The sequence below is a fragment of the Saccopteryx leptura genome, chromosome 7 (assembly GCF_036850995.1).
Source record: "Saccopteryx leptura isolate mSacLep1 chromosome 7, mSacLep1_pri_phased_curated, whole genome shotgun sequence".
Taxonomy (NCBI): Eukaryota; Metazoa; Chordata; class Mammalia; order Chiroptera; family Emballonuridae; genus Saccopteryx; species Saccopteryx leptura.
Genome location: NC_089509.1, coordinates 32,619,053 through 32,642,453, shown reverse-complemented (window position 1 = coordinate 32,642,453; position 23,401 = coordinate 32,619,053). Strand labels below are relative to the sequence as shown.

The 23,401-nt window shown below is 34.1% G+C and overlaps 1 protein-coding gene across 14 annotated transcripts in view; it reads right to left on the bottom strand.

Moving 5' to 3' along the window:
• MBD5 (methyl-CpG binding domain protein 5) overlaps positions 1-23,401 on the bottom strand; it is a 512,364-nt gene that overhangs the window by 380,767 nt on the left and 108,196 nt on the right. Inside the window, exon 1 of one of the 14 annotated variants that reach the window (XM_066346283.1) lies at positions 1,526-1,571. The exons of the other annotated variants lie outside the window; for them this stretch is intronic. The gene's annotated coding sequence lies outside the window, so the exon portion shown is untranslated. Of the gene's footprint in view, positions 1-1,525; positions 1,572-23,401 lie in introns of those variants that run through there. 14 annotated transcript variants of the gene reach the window in all.

Here is a 23,401-nt window from a genome sequence, read left to right as displayed (position 1 = left end):
TTAGACATTCACTCTTAAGAAAGAAATACCAACAGGAAGTATATCAGTAGGACTTGTCAACTCATGTGCTTGATTGCAAATTAATCAGGTTAATCAGATAAGTTGTCCTATTTGTAGGAGGATCTCCAAATATCAGGTTCTAAAGATCTCTTGCTCTGGGAATATTCAACAGCCTCAACTGAAGCGCTATTTCCCTACTCTGTTTTGCTTACTATACAGTTTAAAACTCTTTCAGCAGTCTTTCCAAAACCTACAACAATTTTAAGACTATTACATAAATACATTCACCTAATCTAATATTAAAAATTTTTATAATTAGTTCTGATTATAATCTTATGATCTAATTTAAAATGCTTGAGCAAAAATAAATTTCAAACTATTTAAGATATTTCACTGATTCTTTTTTTTTTTAATTCAGTGAGAGGTGGGGAGGCAGAAAGACAGACTCCTGCATGCGCCCTGACTGGGAACCACCTGGCAAGCCCACCAGCAGGTGATGCTCTCTACTCATCTGAGTTGTTGCTCTGTTGCTCAGTAACCAGACTCTTCTTAGTGCCTGAGGTAGAGGTCATGGAGCCATCCTCAGTGCCTGGGGTTATATTGCTCCAATCAAGCCATGGCTGCAGGAGGGTAAGAGAGAGAGAGAGAAAGAGAGGAAGAAAGAGAGAAAGAGAGAGAAGAGGGAGCGGGGAGGGGTGGAGAAGCAGATGGTTGCTTCTCCTGTGTGCCCTGACTAGGAATCAAACCTGGGATATGCACATGACCAGGCTGACACTCGACCAGGCTATACCAACTGACCAGGGCCCACTAATTCATAAAATTTATGTTAGACATGTTTTATACATCCTTCTTATCTCTAAATGCATCAGGAAAAGAGCACTTTGGACAGACCAGCATTTTAAAATTCAAATTCAGATAAGTTTGAGTAAGACAAATATAGAACTAGAAAGGGTATGAGCTATCATCCCAAATCAACTAACTTATTTTGTAAATTAGGAAACAGCATTTGAATTATTCCTTCAGGAAATTAACTAAATAAGAGAATTATGACTAGTTAATTATATGGGATGCCAAAATAAAAATAGACTCAAATATTTCAATCTATGCACAATGCAAAATTCTTTTACTTGCTTTTACCTAACAAAACCAGCACTCTTACAGTATTTAATCAATACTAAAATTATTAGTGGCGCTGGGTGCTTTTGATTTAGTTATGTAAAATATGCATTCTTTTACTCAACTGAAAGCAAAAATTCATTGTTCTTATACATGAACAAATGAAACGTCTTGGGATTATATTTAAATCACAAGTCCAGTATGATTGTAAAAAGTGCACGGAAATGGGAATAAAGAGACGTGGGCTTTAATTAGTTACTAATGCTTTGAACCTGGGCAAATGCTTTAACTCTTTGGGCCCCAGCTTCCTCCAATATATAAAATAAAAGCATTAGACTAGTCACTAGATAATCTCTAATGACCTCTCTAGTGCTGACAGTTTCATTTCCATAGCAACAGTATTATTTACCAATTGATAAACTGAGTGATGGTCTTCAACTTCTGACGCTTAGGTTCTGTCACAATTACTCATTCTGCCACGAGTAATTACTCACGAGCAGCTTGACCTTATAGGATCCTACTCCACGGTATTTTGGTGCCCACCAAACCAGGGAAGAACGGAAACCAAAGCTTAGAGTTAAATCGGTTCATGCACATCCAGTGAACACGGCGAGAGACAATGGGAGCAAGAGGGGCTGTGACTGGGTCACACTTCAGGCTGTCTGGGGAGAACAGACATAAAAAAGACACAATCTATGACTATCTTCTCTGCATATACCAAGGCCTAGCTTTTAAACATTCTTACATCAGCAACTGAACAACTACAAAGATAGTTATCACATCTTTGTATTGCCCTTAAAAAGCTTAAAAAAACATTTTGGGACAATATGCTCAGAAAATCAACCATTTCACCTAAACCAACAAATTCCCCAAGTTCAGTTTATAATTTTATAATTTATAGAAAATCTATAGGGTGTAAAACTAGTTTTAAAATTTGCTAAAATCATTATTCAAAAATGCAAAAATTCTTCTAAAACAACATAAAAAGTATTTTTCAAGTAATATATTAATGAAGTTACAAGGTATGAATTTAGCTTTTAAAAGAAACAAAACATAACACTAGAAATTTCATTCTCTGAGATTTATGTCCTACGAGAAGCAAGGGATATATTTAAATTGTTGCCTCAACCTGAAACCCTATCAGTTAATAATTCTTCCTAGGTAAATAATTTTTGAGGTTTCAAACTCTGATGTTTTAGTAGAGCTTTCTAAAAGGGTTTATCTTGTGAAGTTAAGCAGACAGAAAATATGAGGATTTGAATTAAGTACTTTGTCTCCCTTGCCCTCCTTATTCATTCAAATGGCAGGTCATGTATGTTCAGATTCTATATCTTAAGTATTCAAATTCTCCTTTGCATTCCTACTGCCTCAACTAGTTTAAACTCACACTATTCCTTGATTAGCTTAGTATAACAATCATAATCACTCACTTCATACTGTGTTCCATAATGTTCCCTTTAAATACAAACTTCCCCACTATGTTTCCTTAAGCAACATTCTTCTATACTGGTATAAATCATGTCATGCAGCTATATACTACATTCTAAAAAGTTATGTGTCATGACATTTTAAGAGTAAGATATACTCGCCCTGGCTGGCTGGCTCAGCAGTAGAGCATCATCCCTGTGTGTGGAAGTCCTGGGTTTGATTCCCAGTCAGGGCACACAGGAGAAGCACCCATATGCTTCTCCACCCTTCCCCCTCTCCTTCTTCTCTCTCTCTTCCTCTCCCACAGCCAAGGCTCCAGTGGCACAAAGTTGGCCCTGGGCACTGAGGACAGCTCCATGGCTTCTGCCTCAAGTGCTAGAATGGTTCTGGTCGCTGAGGAGCAACGCCCCAGATGGGCAGAGCATGCCCCCCCCCCCCCAGCCGTGGGCATGTCGGGTGGATCCTGGTTGGGCGCATGTGGGAATCTGTCTGCTTCTCTACTTCTAACTTCATAAAAATAAAAAATAAAAAGACTAAGATTACTCCTAATGAATTAAATAAAATTACTTAGTAAGTATATATTTTTTCTATATTCTGATTGAAATTTAAACCTGAACTCTATGACAGACCACCTAGATTTAAATGTGACTGTGGATAATGCCTTTATCTTCCAAGTGCCTTACTTTTTACATCTGTAAAATTGACAGAGGTTGGAGGTATTGTCGCTGACAGGTCAGAGGGTATCACCAGAACACCCAGTGTCCTGGGAGATCTCGGCTTTTATTGATAAAGTGAGTACCTACCCATGTGTGTATCTTAGGACTTCTGGCTGATGTTTGTGGAAGACCTTCCAAGCAGGCATAAGAATGGTCACAGTTGACCTCTATTCCTAAGGAGAATTTTAACTCAAATAATCCTGTTGCCACAAGAAATGGTGAGGAGGCTTGCCAGGTGGTATATTTAAAGCTTAGGGAGCAGGGAATGCTGGGCCTCTTACCACTCAACAGCTGCACAGAACCATTATTAGGCAAAAGAAATAATAATGTACCCCAGGGCTCCAATACTTAGAGGAAAAAACAAAACCCTGAGAACTAGGAAGCACCTAGTGGAATGAAATTGTTAGAGAAAGGGAAAAAATGTATATACCAGTATACAGAATAATGGTCAACTTTAAAATATATTCTGAATTTTAGAAATCTGATTTTTAAATTGAAAAATAGAAAAATTGAAATTAAATATGTCCCTGTTGAGCTTAGAATTACTGGCTTATAAAACCAAATGGAAGAAATATCTAAAAATATGAAGCAAATATACAAAGAGAGAATACTTTGAGGAAACAAACTTGGAAAAAAAGCTCCAAGAGAAATTTCAGGTAAGAAAGATAATAATCATGAAAAAAATGGAGATTAGAAATAAAGAAATAACAACAGTAAAGTTGCCTGATTTGAAGAAGAATTTAGCTTGTAAGTGAAAGGACTCATTAAACTCAAGGTAGATTAAGCAAAGTAAGGCATACAACTAGACAGATTTTGGTAATATTCTCATAATGACTGAGAGAAAATACTATAAATTCTCCCTCCCCCCCCCAAAAAAAAGAGTAAGTTACTTAGCAAAGAAAAGACTCAGGTGGAGATTTTACTTCTAATCTACCATACTTAAAGCTAAAAGATATTGGAAAACTGAAGACAAAGAGATTGCCAACAAAAAATTCTATGCCTTAAGTTTCACTGATCTTGGAGGTTAGAAGAAAGAATTGTGGCTATTCAATGATGAGAGATAAGACCACTTCTCTTGACCCCATCTGATGAAAATGATCAAGTATCTGAACCAAACACATATGAATTGGAATAGAAATCTCAAGATGATGATGAATAGGAAACAGTGCAATAAGCCTTGCAATATACATGTGAAAACTAAATAGATAATGACTGACTGGGAATTTGTAATATAACGGTGAAGTAAGGATTCGTAAAATAGAAGAGACATATGGCAAAGGAAAAATCTAATAAATCTGGAACTCAAAGTATTGAACAATTTCAGCAAAATCAAAGAGTTATAAGGTGGGTAGAGGGTAAGTAAAAGCACCCTAAAGGCCTCATTTAGGAAAGGGAATAGATTGGGAATTGTAACATTCTAAAGCCTTTATCTAGGAAAAAAAAATAGATTGTATTGGTGGACATTTTATCTGCTTTCTGGTTTTCATATAATTGTGGAGAAATATACTAAGCAATGAGTATCAGAATTCAAAAAGCACATTATTTCTTGATTAACAGGCCCTAAGGAAAATAATAAAGCACTAAAAAATAAAATAAATAGTAACTTTAACAAATGGGTAAAAGGAAAGGGAAAAGAGCAAACAAAAAATGCAGTAAATAATAATAGAGAAAAAACAATGAAGTATATTAATTGTCACTCTAGATAGTGATAAGAGGATTTTTCATAAAAAGGAGTTTTAGAATGTGTTAAAAAACAAAACCCAGATATATTTTATAAAAACACACTTTAAAAATTACTAAATATCTTTGTTTTGGTGCCAAGAATTTAAAAATAGAAATATATATGTATATCTTTATGTCTGTCTATCTATCTATATCTATCTATCTATCTATCTATCTATCTATCTATCTCTGTCCATCTGTCTGTCCGTCCATCTGTCCATCCATCATAAATAAGTTCTGGGCATAATAAACAAAGTAAAATAAAATTTAGTTTAAAGACTGGATGATACATGACTATTTTGTGAAAATTTTTTTTTCATATTCCAGAATCTTTATAGAAATATTTCTTTTACAATATTCATGGTAATTTGGACACCTCCCTTCACTTTTACTCAGCAAATAGATTTTCCTATCATAATGTGAATTTTGGAACAATTATTTTTCTTTTCAAAATAAGTTAAAAACAGTATATTTAACTTGATTTTTTAAAAAATAATATGGTTTTATAGTAAACATACTATTATCTATATTTGACAACCAAAATGACAAGAAAAACAAAGAAGAAAACAAAGTGAAGACAGAAATGTCAGATGAGGAAATCTTATCCAAATGGAAAGAACCTGGAGATAAACAAGAGCAAATTCATACCTCAGTATTCTACTCATAGCAAGTTATTTGGAATATTATAATTTGTAAATCTAAACTTTATAAGGTAAACTGCAATTCCAAATCTCTTAAATATAAAAAATGAAAATAAACTCTAACCTAAATGACATTTCATTACCCCAAGAAAAATTTATAGAGTGTTCTAAAATTATATTATGTATGTTCCTTTAAGAGATGAAGTGACAGAAATTACCACTGAACCTCAAGAATAACAGAGGTAAACTTTTTGGTTTCGATTATAAGTAATTATATAATCCCTCCAAATTATGTATTCTGAGACACTAACTGTGAACTTTGTTTCTTTTTAAGTAACATTCTGGTATATATAGTACTATCAATATCCCACTTTCCAATAAAGAACTGTTGTTAATCATGAACCATACAATTATTTTTTAAAGTAGCAAAGATAGTTTATGAATACATAAGATATGTTACATTACTAACTCATCCTTCAGATGTTTGTTTTTCATGCTTTTTATGTAAATAGAAGAATATTCTTATGTAAATATCAGCATGTGCTATGAATGACAATTACATAGGAGCTATTGCTTACAAAACCTCATTCTGCTTTAAAAATGTTAGATTTTAATATTGTAGCAAAATCCAAAATATTTTAAAAACTGATGTATGACTAACTGATGATTTAAAAAATTTACTAGTCTATGCTCACTGAACCTAGATTCAGATACTGATTACAGTTGAAATCTTACTTTTCCTTCTGCATACCTTTCTCAAAGATTTGTTTGGGAACTGTATCATGCTTAGTCACCCTCCAAATATGATTTTATGAGCAAAAGCAGTTAGCTATTTTTGTGTTATGCAAGATGGGAAAAGATGTATGAGTATTCGTTTTTAAGCAACATAATTTGATTTTTATGCTTATTCAATATCAAAAAGGCAGTTCATTTTTACATTTTAGAACTGCCATATGGATGTACTTCACAGAATTTCCATTCCTACTGAAAGCCTAGAGAACTTTTGTTTACAATAAGAGTTAAAAGGAAAAGGATAATTTATGCATTGTCTTGTATATTTTATTTTCATTCTAGTTTTTGAACAGTAGACCCTAACAGCAGACTAAGTAGTCTTAGTCTCTAATTTCATGAAGGAGCAGACCCTAAACAACTACAGTAATGCATATATTATTCTCCTTTGTCATCCTCTAATAGTTTTTGATGACTATTCATAGAGCACTTTCAATGTGCCAGGCATTGTGCTTAGTGGATTATCTCATTTAATCCCCATAATAAATCTATGCAGCAAGCATAATTATTAACATTTTACTACTGAGGAAACAAAATTGAAGAGATGACATGGATAGAATCTTAGCCCAAGTCTGACATCAAAGCTCTTTCCTCTAAAATAATGTGAAGGTCACTTATCAAAAATATTTAACTTTAAAATGATGATGTACAAAGTACACATTCGTAATAGCACCCAAAAAGGAACATACACACACAAACACACACACACAGCTCTTAGGTGAAGAGCTCATCATGAAAAGACACAATCTCACTAATCTGGAACAATCAAGGAATTAGAAATTTTAGGTAAAAGGGATTTTCCCAGATAATTAAAAGATAGAGCATTCTATTCATCATTTAAAATATTTAAGGGTCCCCTCCCGCAGCCAAGGCTCCATTGGAGCAAAGATGGCCCAGGCGCTGGGGATGGCTCCTTGGCCTCTGCCCCAGGTGCTAGAATGGCTCTGGTCGCAGCAGAGCGACGCCCCGGAGGGGCAGAGCATCGCCCCCTGGTGGGCAGAGCATCGCCCCTGGTGGGCGTGCCGGGTGGATCCCGGTCGGGCGCATGCGGGAGTCTGTCTGACTGTCTCTCCCCGTTTCCAGCTTCAGAAAAATACAAAAAAAAAAAAAAAAAAGAAAAATTTAAGGGGCTTTTAAAAATACAGTAAGTTCCAACTTAGTATGTCGATAGGTTCTTTGTACTGCGGTGAAAATGGCCTATAATGAAACCAATTTTATCATAGGCAAATTATATTAAGTTCTTAATGGCATCTCATCAACATTATAACAAAACAACCTAGAAGGAAATGATGTTATTGGAGGTCCTGCTGTACACATAGTACATTTTCCTATATTCTTAATAGAATGAACATTTAAGAATGGACTTTTCTTGATAATGCAAGTTTACTATAAATATTATAATCTTTTCTGGTTAACAAAGTCAGTGAATGTGCTGTAACTATAGTGGTGACTGCAACTGTCAATAAATGTAGTTTTCTTTGCCCTTATTGAATTAGGACCGAATGACCAGACTTTTTGATTTCTTAAATCTTTTCTATTTCCTTTTATTAGGTGCCTACTGTAAGCATACCACCTTTTCGTAGTATGCCCCTCACTCCATAAAAAAACAAAAAACAAAACCCTAAACAACTGCAGAGATAGAAAATAGAAATAAAAAAACTCTCAGCCTTCCTAACTTTCATCCTCTCCTCTGTCCACTCAACAAGTACTGTGTGGCTACGTTAGGTGCCAGGCACTGTACTAAACGCTTGTAAGAATTTGATTTTATAACAACTGGGAAAATGATAAACTTCTCTAAAATATTAATTATTTTATCATTGGGACACATAAATCAACAACACAGAAATGACAGTGAGAAAGCAGCTTCTATATAGGATGGTTTTACAAAGTCTTCCCATTGGCCTTACACTTCTTGAGTGTAAAGTAGATGGCATCCCCTTTCAGGTAGAAAGAATGACTTTGTGCTAATATAAAAGGTTCATACAGGGGCTTACAAGCAGAGGAGTCCCAAATACAGTGTGATATAGATGAAGGCATCTACATAAACAAGAGCAAAGAGAGGAAAATAAGAAACCCTAGAAGCCTCTGATTATGATTATAGCATAATATAATCATATAATCCTAATATAATCTAGAGGTAAGTCAGAAGCCACTTGTATTGGCCCCTCAAATTACTGGGTTACTGAGACCCATCCCCATAGTTTTCTTTAGGTCTTAGATTCTTCTTGGGAATGCTTTATTAAATCACATAGCTGATACTGACATTGATGGTCCAAGATCCCCATTTTGTTAAATACAGTAATCCCTCCTTATCTGCAGTTTTGCTTTCTGCCGTTTTAGTTACCACGGTCCAAAAGTATTAAATACAAGATGCCAGAAACAAACAATTCATAAGTTTTGAACTGTGCTTTCTAAGTGGCATGATGAAACATTGCCTGGAATGCTAACCATCCCTTTGACCAGTGTATCCACCTCATTTCAGCTCATCACATAGGCGTTGTATCATCTTATATCATCACAAAATGAGTATAATACATATAAAAAGATATCCTGAGAGAGACTACATTCACATAACTGTTACTATAGCATATTATTATAACTGTTCTATTTTATTTTTAGTTATTGTTTTTAATCTTTTACTGTGTCTAATTTATAAATTAAACTTTACCATAGGTATGTACACATAGGAAAAACATGGTATGTATAGGATTTGGTACTATCCACAGTTTCAGACATCCACTGGGGTTATCTCCTGCAGATAATTGGGGACTATTATATAATATTATAGTAAACTGAGGTAAAAATGACAATATTACACTTGAAAAAGAAATGTAAGCGTTTATACAAATTGGAAAATGAAAAAAGAATGTTTGTGGCAGTTCAAGTATGACCTGCATATGTGTTTAGGTTTCCCAGTATGGCTCACTTACTATCTTTAAAAGAATTACCCACAGTGCTTATTAGTAAAACATGGACTCCCAGCCTTATTCCAGATTTACTGAATTAGAAAATCTAGGGCCAAAGCCAAAGAATCTCCATTTTAAAGAAACTCACTACTGAGAATCTAAAGTACTCCCTTTATAATAAACAGCTATAACTGGGAGCTTTATATGAATAAATATACCCCGCCCTAGCTGGTTGGCTCAGTGGTAGAGCATCGACCCAGTGTGTGGAAGTCCCGGGTTTGATTCCAAGTAAAGGCACATAGGAGAGGCAACCATCTGCTTCCCCCTTCTCTGTTTTTCTCTCTTCCCCTCCTGTAGCCATGGCTCAATTGATTTGAGCATTTTGGCCCCAGGTGCTGAGGATGGCTCCATCGAGTCTCCACTTCAGGTGCTAAAAATAGCTCGGTTGTGACCACTGGCCCCAGACAGGGGTTGCCAGATGGATACCAGTCGGGAGCGCATGTGGGAGTCTGTCTCTGTATCGCCCTGCCTCTCACTTAAAAATAAATAAATAAATCTTTATAACAAAGTTAAAATACATTTTCTATCTTACTTTCATACAAAGGCCATTAATTCATTCAGTATTTATGGAATACTTATTAGATGTCACACAGTGTTGGCAATATAAAGATGACTGAGAGAATCACTAAACTCAAATAGGTGAGTCTAATGTTTGTAAATACAGTAAAATCAAGTCTTTTTACTTAAGCTCTAATTAATTTCTATTTTAGAACATGGACAAGTGATTATTGAAGTTAGTTGATACTATAACTTGACTTATAAATCCTCTTTTAGAAAACAGCATCAAAGTCCTTCTGAATGACCTCTATATTGCATTTTATGACAAAGAACTTCTCATTCATCTCTTATTATGAGAAAATCATATGTTAAGGATGAATGCAGTTCTCAGGTAAGTGAAGCTTCACTTACTAAATGCCCCAACTATTTTGACTCTAATTACCTTTGGTGAGCTTTCTAAAATATATTATACATTAGCTTGTCTTCTCAACATTGCCCAGGAGAATCATTCATTATTAAGTACGTAGCCCTGTTGCTACTCACCCTGGAGCATGCTACATGAGAAACAGTTGGATGACAGATCAAGTTCTGCAATATGGCAGTCCATCATTGGGACTTTTATTGTAGTCATATTTAACACCACTGTTTTCTCCTTTTATGGTGTCTTAATATACATCCATTTCTCTTGCTCAGGAGTCAGAAGCCCCTCTTTGGTATGCTAATTTAACTGATCTTTGAAATAGGTCCCTTGAGTTTCCAGAGTGAATTCTGTTTATATCACAAAACTTATATATATATAATATATATATTATATATATATAATTACATATATTATATATATAATATATATATATATTTTTTGACAGAGACAGAGAGACAGTCAGAGTAAGGGACAGATAGGGACAGACAGACAGGAAGGGAGAGAGCTGAGAAGCATCAGTTCCTCGTTGTGGCACCTTAGCTGTTCAATGATTGCTTTCTCATATGTGCCTGGACTGGGGAACTACAGCAGAGTGAGTGACCCCTTGCCCAAGCCAGTGACCTTGGTCTTCAAGCCAGCAACCTCTGAGCTCACGCCAGCGACCTTGGGCTCAAGCCAGCGACCTCACACTCAAGCTGCTAAGTCTGTACTCAAGCCAGATGAGCTCGCACTCAAGCTGGTGACCTCAGGGTTTCAAACCTGGGTCCTTGCTGTCCCAGTCTGACACTCTATCCACTGTGCCATTGCCTGTTCAGGCACAAAAGTTATATTTTAAGTTATACATTCTCAAAAAAAGTTTAAAATTTGTTGAAAATTTTCTACATGCTAGTTTCTAGATGTTCATGTGATAATAGAAATATTTCTGTCATAGTAAGTAATATATTAGAAATAATTTTATATGGTGCCAGTGACCTAGTTCATCACTTACTGTATCATTCTATAAAATGATACTCCAGAGGCATTTGGAGTATATAGGGTCATTACTACACTGTGCCAGCCTCTAGAAGTATAGTGTTCCTAATATATATACTATGTAGGAAGAATTGAGAAGTGTCAGAAGAAACCAGAAGATGCAGTTTATTTAATCAACTTAACTAAAACTTATATTAATATTTTCTTAAAATAAAAGTGCTTTAACATTTCTTTTTTTCAGAATATTAATAATGGTTATAGTCCTATGTTTTAGGACAAAATGCATGGGCTTTTTTAATTTCCCTAAATGTTCAGAGACTTTGTTTCTAGATCAATGGTTTATAATAGTTACTTTAAAGCCGAAAAAAGCCACCAAATGTCTGCAATGTCACAAAATTACTTAAATTTGATAACTGAATCACAAACATTTCAACAATGAAAAATATTTCTAATACAAAGATTTTGAGGTGTCAATTAGGGAGGTAGTGCCAATTTCAGAATGCTATTAAATTATGTTTATATATTTATAGATGCAAATTAATAAAGTAAAAAAAAATCCCCTATGATTTAACAAATTAAAAACGAATACCAATTTTTGCATTTGCCTATTCAATTATTCAGTAAAACGTTTATAATGTCTGAATTATCAACTTTTGTAGTACACAGCCATAAAAAAGCAAAGTAAATGCAGAATATATTTTTCCCTAAATTCAACATTTTCATCAATTACTATGTTTTTAAAACTTATTACTGAAAACATTCCTTTTTTAATGTTCAGAGATAGCACTTTTGCACAATGTATCAGTACTACAATAGTTCCACTGTAACTATCTATTTAGACATAAAACTATGATCTGAGTTACTATTTTGGTTAAGAAGTTCCTTTAGCTACAGTTTGTGTTCCATTTTCTTGTTCAGAACGGCTAAACTTTTTTTGCCTGTTTTTAATTTTCCTGGAGTGTGAGATCTTTAAAATTGGGGTTGGATAGGAAAGGTATTTTTTCAGAAAATTATAAAAATGACAAAAAGTGATTTGAAATAGCTAAATAAATACAGCTAAAGTTTTAACTCTTATGAGATAAAAACTTTGTGCTAAATCTTACTTGTACTGATAGGTCCATTCAGATGCCAGATTTTTTTTTCCCTTAAAACAACGGGAATAATGCTGGTATACTAAATAAGGATAAGTACAAATATTACACACATGAAAGCCACTAATTTTATTTAATATTGCTGTAAGACAGAGGTAAAAGTGAATCTTTAGAAATTTGCTGTTGGCAGAACAGTTTTCAGACATGTAACAAGTAACTCATTGGCATAACATGCAATACACATGAGTATATATAAAAATTGATACATTAATTTTTTGTGAGAATTGTCATTTTCATTCCTTTACATGGCAATGTGGCATGAGAGGAAAGGTCCATAAAGAAACTTGGAACTTATTTTCTGTTCCTGTCCTAATTATTATGTAACTAAACAACTCTTTTTCATTAGCCTTCAGGAGCTTTTCTACCAAAAGTACAGGGCTATTTCAACATTCAATAATACATGTCTGGTGTGTATTGTATGTAAATATGTAGAATTTTATTAAAGTACAGTTTCTCAACTAAGTTGTTACAGTAATGTATTACTAATAATTACGTACCAAAAATAGCAAAAAAAAATTTATTTTAATTTCAGAAGCATTCAATTGTACCCTAACATTATAAATTACATTCTTTCATTCTCTTTCATTTAAGTCATTTTCACATGCTTTTGTGAATAAGGAATGTGTTGTACATGTGACTACTATCTATCATATAGTCAAGTTGGGTAAGAGATCGTCAATGCTGTTTATATAGAAATAGCTAGGGAAAAAAGATGGTGTTAACATTATTCCTATTATTAAAATAGTACAGGCTAGAGGCTTAGTCTTAATATATAATTCATGTAATACCTCACTTTGAGAAATGTAAGTATAAAGGATTGTTTTGTCTGCTTTTTCCTTTTGGTGTTTGTGAAGTATGGGAAGGAAGCACCTGGCAAAGAGCACTCACTATATATAGTGAAGATACAGTAAACTGGTTATCACATGTGAAAGGTAATATTTAGTCATCTAATAACTACAATTATATTTCTTCAACCAAAACCTTTAGTAATTTTTCCTGTATAAAGGCACCCACTTCTTTTTTTTTTTTTTTTTTGTATTTTTCTGAAGCTGGAAACAGGAAGAGACAGAAAGACTCCCGCATGTGCCCGACCGGGATCCACCTGGCACGCCCACCAGGGGCGACGCTCTGCCCACCAGGGGGCGATGCTCTGCCCCCTCCGGGGTGTCGCTCTGTCGCGACCAGAGCCACTCTAGCGCCTGGGGCAGAGGCCAAGGAGCCATCCCCAGCGCCTGGGCATCTTTGCTCCAATGGAGCCTCGGCTGCGGGAGAGGAAGAGACAGAGAGGAAGGAGAGGGGGAAGGGTGGAGAAGCAGATGGGCGCTTCTCCTGTGTGCCCTGGCCGGGAATCAAACCCGGGACTTCTGCACGCCAGGCCAATGCTCTACCACTGAACCAACCAGCCAGGGCCAAGGCACCCACTTCTTAACCTAGAATTTTCAATGCTGGTTAGAAAAGAGATCTCTTGAACACATTTATTTTTTAGTTGCTGCTTCCTCTTTAGATGGCTATAAACAGAAAAAAAGCATGTACTTGTAATACCAATATATTTTTCATTTCCTTCTGAGCTAGACCAATATGGGTCTATAAAATTCTTTTTATTTTCCTTTTCAGCATAGCAGAAATCTTTTTATAATGAATCTTTGACCTATTAAGAGACAGCTACTCGTTGTGCTAGCTACAAAGTCCCAGACTTTTTAAAAGCCTACTACAAGAGATAGAAAAAGAAGGAACGCTTCTGCAGTACAATAGAATGAATGCTGAAAGAAGTGAAGCAAAGGGGGCCATTGAGTTTGCTGGAGACTTCTTTGACATTGAAGTTAGTCTTCCACAATAACACCAAAGCTGAATCCTAAAGTCTGAATGGGAAGGCAAAAATTTGGGAAGGGTATTTCAAGCAGAGGAAATAGTATAAGAATTTACATACTACATTACATTTTTTTTTAGAGAGATGACACCATTGCAAAATGGAGAATTAGAAAAAGGCAAAAACAAGAATGTTAACTATTATTATATTTTTATAATTAGCAATATAGCTTATAAGCACTAATATATTGTTAAATAAACACAACACAATGTTTAAGTAGAAAAAGAATGTAAATTAAGCTATTTTGGGTAATATTAAAAAAACAAAAAATCATACTGAAGAACAACAAAAAGGCTTAATCCATAAATAAGGTACTGGTTTAAAAAATTATGAAAGTCTCATACCATGGACTATAATATACAGCTGAGAGAAAAAATTAATTACCATATTTTCATCAACTCTATATGCTAGGAATGGGAAAATATAACCTGGATTTAGAGATGTTAAAATAAGAAAAAGTAATTCTGAGAACTGAAAATATGGTAATTTCATACAAATAAATTACTGTATTTCAAAAACATCTTAAATTTAAAAAGCATGTTCAAACTACACACACATACAACTCAGAAACATATATTCCTAATCTCACATTTATGTAAAAGAGGGACATGTACCTGTATATTTGATTTACATATACACCATATATTTATTTCTAATATATAGATAACTAAATTTTCTTGAACTGGTGTTATATATGTATATAACATATTTTTTATATGTATATATTTTCCTATTCCTTGATTTTCATGTTATTCTTTTTTTTTTATGTTATTCTTTTAATAGCAGTCTTTCTGGAAAACATACATTAACTTTAACATACACATCAATTGTAAGACAATCGAATTTCAGAATATTAAAATATAAATAATTTTGCATTTGAAATAATAGGAATATAGTAATACTTGTACATGCAAGAATAATAATTCAAAAGATGTAGAAAAACTTTAACATTTAATATTTCAGGGAAGAACTCTGTGTGGAGAGAGGCACCTATTTTTCATTTTCTACCTTTTCAATCTCTTTGGTAATTTTTTTTTTTTTTTTAAGCAAGAGAGACACAGACAGGGACAGACAGGCAGAAAGGGAGAGAGATGAGAAACATCAATTCTTTGTTGTGGCACTTTAGTTGTACATTGATTGCTTTCTCATATGTGCCTTGATAAGGGTTAGGGGGTCTATAGCTGAACGAGTGACCCCTTGCTAAAAGCAATGACCCTGAGCTTCAGGCCAGTGACCTTGGGCTTAAGCCAGTGACCCCACACTCAAGCTGGTGAGCCCATACTCAAGCCGGATGAGCCTGCGCTCAAGCTGGTGACCTCAGGGCTTCGAACCTGGGTCCTCTGCATCCCAGGCAGATGTTCTATCCACTGCACCACCGCCTGGTCAGGTTCTTTCAGTAATTTTTTAAAATAACATAATATATTACTTTTGAAATTCAAGTTTCTTTAAAAAAATCATTTTGGACATTTGTGTTAACTGCCATTACTAAATTGATTTGTCTTCACTCTCTTGAATTCCTACTTTCCCAAGTGTTCTATCTAATTTCCTTAACTGGATCCCCTTCGCCTACCCAATTTTTTATATGTCCCCCCACATTTCAATTTTCAGCAGACTTCTTCCTAGACAAACTTTTCTATTAACACAGTCAGCTAATTTCTATATGTTTCTTAGGCCTCACTTCTGACATCTGAGGAGTAGAAAAGTAAAATTGGAAACAGTCTATTCGTTGTTAGGTATACATTTCTAAGTAGATATCAATAGTCAACACACACTGAACATAATCAATACACAATCCATCTTACTCATTCTCAATCCTACTTTCACAACTGTTCTATATCTTGGTTAATGAATCCTAAACTTTCATGCTCAAAACTACAGATCACATGAGCCTTACCCAGTATACAAGGTCCCAATCTAGGGGGTTGCCAGCTACCATACAATGCTGAATTTATACCTATATTGTTTATAACACTTTTTCTCTCTTGAAGTCCCATAACTTGCATATATCTCTCATTTGTATTATACTAGTTTTCTAAGTTCTGTTTCTAATCTTTCCAAGTCAATTCATATTAAAGTAATTTTCCTAAAACACAGTGTCTCTTCAGTTGATTCCCTTAACTTAAAATTTTTAAAAGCTTCCCATACTATACAATTCCAAAAATATTTAATAAGTACTTATTATGTGCCTGTGTATTTGATAAACAGGAGAGAGACTTCAAAAAATTATTAGGATTAGAAGTAAAAGCTAACACAAAGTTGTATATATTACTACGTCACACACAACTGTCCACTGACCACCTCCCAACTGTCTACCCTTAGTGTTCCCTGTCTTTAGCAAAGTCATTTGGCCACTCATGTTCACCTATATTCTTCAAGGAACACAGAATAGTAAAACATAGCCTTAGACATGATTAAAATGGCCAAGAATGAACTCCATACAAAACTTTAGAGTTTGCAAAGGTTACTTTCACATCCACTGCATTTAACATAATTATTGACTATTTACCTCACATTTTGATTCTAACATAGCAGTTTACTGATTATAGGCAAAAGATTGTCAACCTAACAGAAAAGTAAGAATAAATGTTATTTTCTTCAAGCTTTCTGGAAAAAAAATTAATAAAATACCTCATTTATATAATTTTTAGGAAACAAAGTGTTTGACACAACTAATTTTCTAAGTAGCTGACATTACCTCTTCAAATGTTAAACTGAACAAAAAATAACCATTTTTGAGGAAAAAGATTCTAAAATATACTTTATAAATTCCTGCCTTCCTAAGTAGAAAGGTAAAGAATAACTTTACCTATATTGATAATTCCAGTCCATCTATGTGATATACAATCATAATACCATTGTAGCTCTCTTTTTTTTTAAGGTCCCTCTTTAAATAGAGGTTGTCACTTTTCTACCCTAATACTTTACAAATCTCTACATTCAAATATTACTTCAAAGCTTTTTTTACTGGACAAAACTATGTTAAGAGGCAATAAAATTAGTGATGATCTATAAAGAAAGGAAGTGCTTTAATACAAGAACTTTGTGATAACAATTTTCAGTGCTCTGGGTATTTATATTATTTTTACCTCTGTATTAGGAGTTGTACTCAAATGGCTGCTTGTGTTGAAATTTATTTGCTCCCAAAAGTGAGGAGGTCAGTTAATTCTAGAGCTTTTCTAGGTAGCTAAAGAACAATTTCAAAGTGGTTTTCAAATATTATAAAATGAGAGTAAATCATATGAAATAGGTATCATAAAGTAAGAAAATTAACATTCTGAAACCTGCTCTCATAGTTGACTCCAAAGAAATACAAAGAATTTCATTTTGAAACTTCTCATCTATATGTCTAGCTCATAACAACAGGAAATAAAACATTCTATCTTTCTCTTTTCTTTCAATTTATGCTCAAAGAAATTCTCAAAATACAAAATAGATTGGTTTACTCTGAAATACAAAGCCTAGAAACCTAGCTCTTGAAATGTTAGGATGTCTTTAATGAATCTAGTCCTTTATGGGAAGATATATTGCTTTTTATAGCTATTCATTCATGTTTTCTAAGGAAGTAGCCTAGTTAATTAAATATCAAAACCAGGAAGAGGTCTCTTTCAAACTTTTCAACAGATATGGCACATTGTTTCTTAAAAGAAACATAATCTGAAGAACTGAATTTATCTGTGGGACCTAGCAACGTATAGATACAAACTAAATTAACTTTAAAACTTCCCAAAAATTGAACAAGGGTTTCTGAGTCTTACATTACCCGGTTTTATAGGTGTTAGACAAGTTTGCTTGAATATTATTCTACTAAGAGTAAAGTGTATCATTAAAAAAAATACTGAAATATAAAGTTTTAAATAAAATATTATTTCCTTAAAGAAATGCCTTCTAAAAAGGCTGCACATGTGAAAAAATGTATTAGTATTAACTCATACATAAATTATGCATATTTGTAATAACAACCAAGATATATTAAAACTTATGAGGCCAGCTGCTAAATGTTTTATTTGTAAATACATAGTTTAATCTTTAAAAGACCCTTAAGGTAGGTACTGAAATCAATCAAACCCAGTTTTGCAAATGAGTAAACTCAGGTGCCCAGAAATTAAGGCTGTCCAAGTTCACACATCCAGAAAAAAGAAGCATTACTTAACAGAAAGTAAAGGAGCTGTTAACATAACTGAAGAATATTTTAGTTACTGCTATCTCTGGATGATGTGGATTCTAATATAGAAAATGTTGAATCCTGTGTAAAAAGGATTATTTTTAATTAAATAATTTAAATATAACACTAAAGAAACTAGGGATAGAAAAGAATTTCCTCAGCTTGATAAAGGGCTTGATGAAAAACCACAGCTTTTATATCATACTTAATGGTAAGAGAAGGCAGGCTTTCCCCTCCTAAGATCAGGAACAAGACTTTGTGATTTGTATTCAATATTGTACTGGAGTTTCTAGCCAGGGCTATTAGGCAAGGAAAAAAGACAAACAAAAAACAAAACCAAAATCAAAAACAGACAGCCAGATTTGAAAGAAAAAAGTAAACTAATTTTATTTACACAGGACATGATCTTACGTATAGAAAACCCTAAGGAATTCACTAAAAAAACTATTAGAAGTAAATAAAAAAATTTCTTGAGATAGCAGGATAAAAGCCCAATATATGTCAATACACTAGTAGTGAACAATCTAAAACTAAAATTAAGAAAACTATTCCAATTACAGCAGCATGAAAAGAAAATACATAGGAATAAACTTTTTAAATAGTGTAAAACTTAAGCATTGAAAACTTTAAAACATTGTTATAATATATTTAAAAACCTAAATAAATTGAAAGACATGCCACATTTCTGAATCAGAAGACTTCATATTAAGACAATAATATTCCTAAAATTGATCTGTAAATTCAACGTAATGCTTACAGAATTTCAACTGAAAATTTTGTAGAATTGACAAGCTGATTAGGATTTTATGTGGAAAATCAGGAATAATCAAACAATCTCAAAAACGAAATAGAACCGACACTTCAAGTAATTAAAACAGCATAGCACAGGCATAGGACAGATGTGTAGATTAATGGGGACAGAACTAAGAGTCAAGAAATAAATTCTGCTTGACCAGGTGGTGGTGCAGTGGATAGAGCGTCGGACTGGGATGCGGAAGGACCCAGGTTCGAGACCCCGAGGTTGCCAGCTTGAGCGCGGGCTCATCTGGCTTGAGCAAAGAGCTCACCAGCTTGGACCCAAGGTCGCTGGCTCCAGCAGGGAGTTACTCGGTCTGCTGAAGGCCCACGGTCAAGGCACATGTGAGAAAGCAATCAATGAACAACTAAGAAGTCGCAATGCGCAACGAGAAACTGATGATTGATGCTTCTCATCTCTCTCCGTTCCTGTCTGTCTGTCCCTGTCTATCTCTGCCTCTGTAAAAAAAAAAAAAAAAAAAAAAAAAAAGAAATAAATTCTCTTGACTCCAAAGGCAAGAGAAGTGAAGGCAAAAATTAATGAATGGGACTACATCAGACTAAGAAGTTTTTGCTCAGCAAGAGATACTGATAACAAAATAAACAGACAGCCAACTAAATGGGAAATGATATTTTCAAACAACAGCTCAGATAAGGGCCTAATATCCAATATATACAAAGAACTCATAAAACTCAACAACACACAAACAAACAATCCAATAAAAAAATGGGAAGAGGACATGAACAGACACTTCTCCCAGGAAGAAATACAAATGGCCAACAGATATATGAAAAGATGCTCGTCTTCTTTAGTCATTAGAGAAATGCAAATCAAAACTGCAATGAGATACCACCTCACACCTGTTAGATTAGCTATTATTAACAAGACAGGTAATAGCAAGTGTTGGAGAGGCTGTGGAGAAAAAGGAACCCTCATTCACTGTTGGTGGAAATGTAAAGTAGTACAACCATTATGGAAGAAAGTATGGTGGTTCCTCAAAAAACTGAAAATAGAACTACCTTATGACCCAGCAATCCCTCTACTGGGTATATACCACAAAAACTCAGAAACATTGATACGTAAAGACACATGCAGCCCCATGTTCATTGCAGCATTGTTTACAGTGGCCAGGACATGGAAACAACCAAAAAGCCCATCAATAGATGACTGGATAAAGAAGATGTGGCACATATACACTATGGAATACTACTCAGCCATAAGAAATGATGACATTGGATCATTTACAGCAAAATGGTGGGATCTTGATAACATTACACTAAGTGAAATAAGTAAATCAGAAAAAACCAGGAACTGCATTATTCCATACGTAGGTGGGACATAAAAGTGAGACTAAGAGACATTGATAAGAGAGTGGTGGTTATGGGGGGAGGGGGGAGAGGGAGAGGGAAAGGGGGAGAGAAGGGGCACAAAGAAAACTAGATAGAAGGTGACAGAGGACAATCTGACTTTGGGTGATGGGTATGCAACATAATTGAACGACAAGATAACCTGGACATGTTATCTTTGAATATATGTATCCTGATTTATTGATGTTGCCCCATTAAAAAATAAAATTATTAAATTAAAAAAAAAAGAAAGGAATTCTTATATTATGGTTAGTTGATTTTTGACAGGGCTACTAAGACCATTCAATGGGGTAAAGAACAGTCTTTTCAATAAATGGGTTCAATTGGACATCCACGTGAAAAAGAATGAAAGTAGAACCCTTCCTTTTACCAAATGCAAACAATAACTCTAAATGAATCATAAATTTTAATGTAAGAGCTAAAACTGTGAAACTCTTAAGAAAAGACATAGGAATAAATCTTTTGACCTTGGGTTTGGTAAAGCCTTTTTTATATATGACACCAAAACTCAAGCAATAAAAATAAGTCAAACCTCCAAAATTAGGACTGTTTGTGTTTCAATGTCATCTAGAAAGTGAAAAGACAACCCACAGAATGGGAAAAATATTTGTAAATCATGTATTTGATAAGGGCAACCCAAATGTCCATCAATTGATGGATGGATAAACAAAACGTGATATATTCACATTAAAGTATTAATCATCAAAAAAAGTAATGAAGTTAGGATATGTACTACAACATTGGTAAATGTTGACAATATTATGTAACTGAAAAAGCCAGTCACAGAAGACCACATACTGCATGATTCCATTTTTATGAAATGTCCAACTAGGCAAATCTATAGAGAAAGACAGTAAATTAGTGACTTCTTCAGGCCAGGGGGCAGAAGGGACAAGATAGGTGATGGTGGAGGAGAATAAGGAGATAAGGAGTGATCACTAATGCATACATACTTCTGTTCCTTTAGGGGTAGTTAAGACACTTTAAAATTGTGTTGATTGTTACACAGCTCTCTGAATATATTAAAAATCACTACAATGTATACTTTAAATGGAGAATTACATGGTATAAGTAGTATCTTAATAAAGCTGTTAAAATAATTTGATATCATCTTTCACCTTATATAAACTACTTGTGAATGAACTCTACATTAAGTGACCTGAAAAATGCCCCCTTGTTAAAGAGAATAAATAGCTTAAATTCCTTTTTGTCATGTGCTCCTAAGTTTGAGCAGGAGTAATAAGCAAAAACAGGTCTAGTACTAAACTGTTATCAGATATAATCATTTAATAAGTCATTTTAAAACTAAAATAATTAACTTTTGACAATTTTTCTTAAAAATATGAACAGCAATAATTTAATAGGAAAATTAATTCATTTTTGTAACTTAGGGCACATTTTGAAACTATCTTATCTGGTAAAATTACTATATCACCTATATTTTAGTTAGTCCACAGACTATTATTACAGAGGTTTGTTCATTCTCTGTGATTATTTACTGGGTATTGTGAGTTTGGCAGTGTGATAAGAACTGGGTATTCAGTGGTAACCATTTTTCCAGGGCTATGGTGGAAAACTGGTAATGCCTACTCTACTAATAAGCAGAACAAGATCCTTTATGGCATTTTATGCTTTATAGTGAAAATTTCCCAAGACTCAGCTAAGTTTTTCCTGTGTACTGGAGCACCTCTTTTATACTGAAGATGCAGCATACTATAAAGCATTATTTTTAATTCAGTCTGTTTGGCCTTTTTTTTTCTACCTAGGATAACTTTTACAAGTTACTTAGATTCTCCAGGCCTTATCTTCTAAACCTACAGAATGGTATCTTACTAGTTTCTTAAAAGAATCAGATAACCCATTTCAAGCACAGAGACTAATATGTATGTGCTCGAGTAAAGGCTAAGTAAACACGACAGCAGCGGTGGCAGTGATGATAGTTTACACATAGGTGTTCTTTCATCTGCAGAGGTAAATTCTTTTTCCACCCAGGTCTGTGTGCTGGATAGGCTCTCTATTTATAAAAGCAAATATCTTTACTCCTTCTCTATCTTGCTTTCAAAAATGTATGGATATACATCCTAAGCTGACAACTATAGTACATACAATTGGTTTCTATCCAGCATTTTCCATAAAATGTCAATTTGTAAGAGGGACTATGTAGGAAATTACTTGAAGGTGATGTAATTTTCCCATTTCAAGTATTAAGTTCTATGGTTAGATAAAACATAACTCCCCAACGGCCACAAACTTGGATTCTGTATCTCTTAGTATCTGCAGAAACTCCATTTTTTTAACTAAAAAAGAAAAGAATAAACAGCCATAAAGAATCTGTTCATGAATTTGCTATTGAAGTTCTGTAGAAGCCAGTCATGCACCACATAACAATGTTTTGGTCAATTTTGGATTACATATATGATAGTGGTCCTATACGATTATAATACAGCTGAAAAATTCCTATCATCTAGTGACATCCTAGCTGTCAAAACACTGTGGCAGAATTAATTACTCATGGGTTTGTCGTGATGCTGGTATAAGCAAACCTAGCACACATAATTATGTATAGTACATGATATTTGATAATAATAATAAATGACTGTTACTGGTTTATGTATTTACTATACTATACTTTGTATCAGTACTTTTGAGTGAATTCTTTATACTTATGAAAAAAGTACAGCGGTACCTTGAGATATGAACAGACCAACCTACGAATTTTTTAAGATATGAGCTGTGACTCGGTCCATATTTTTGTTTGAGATCTGAGCAAAATTCCAAGATACAAATCG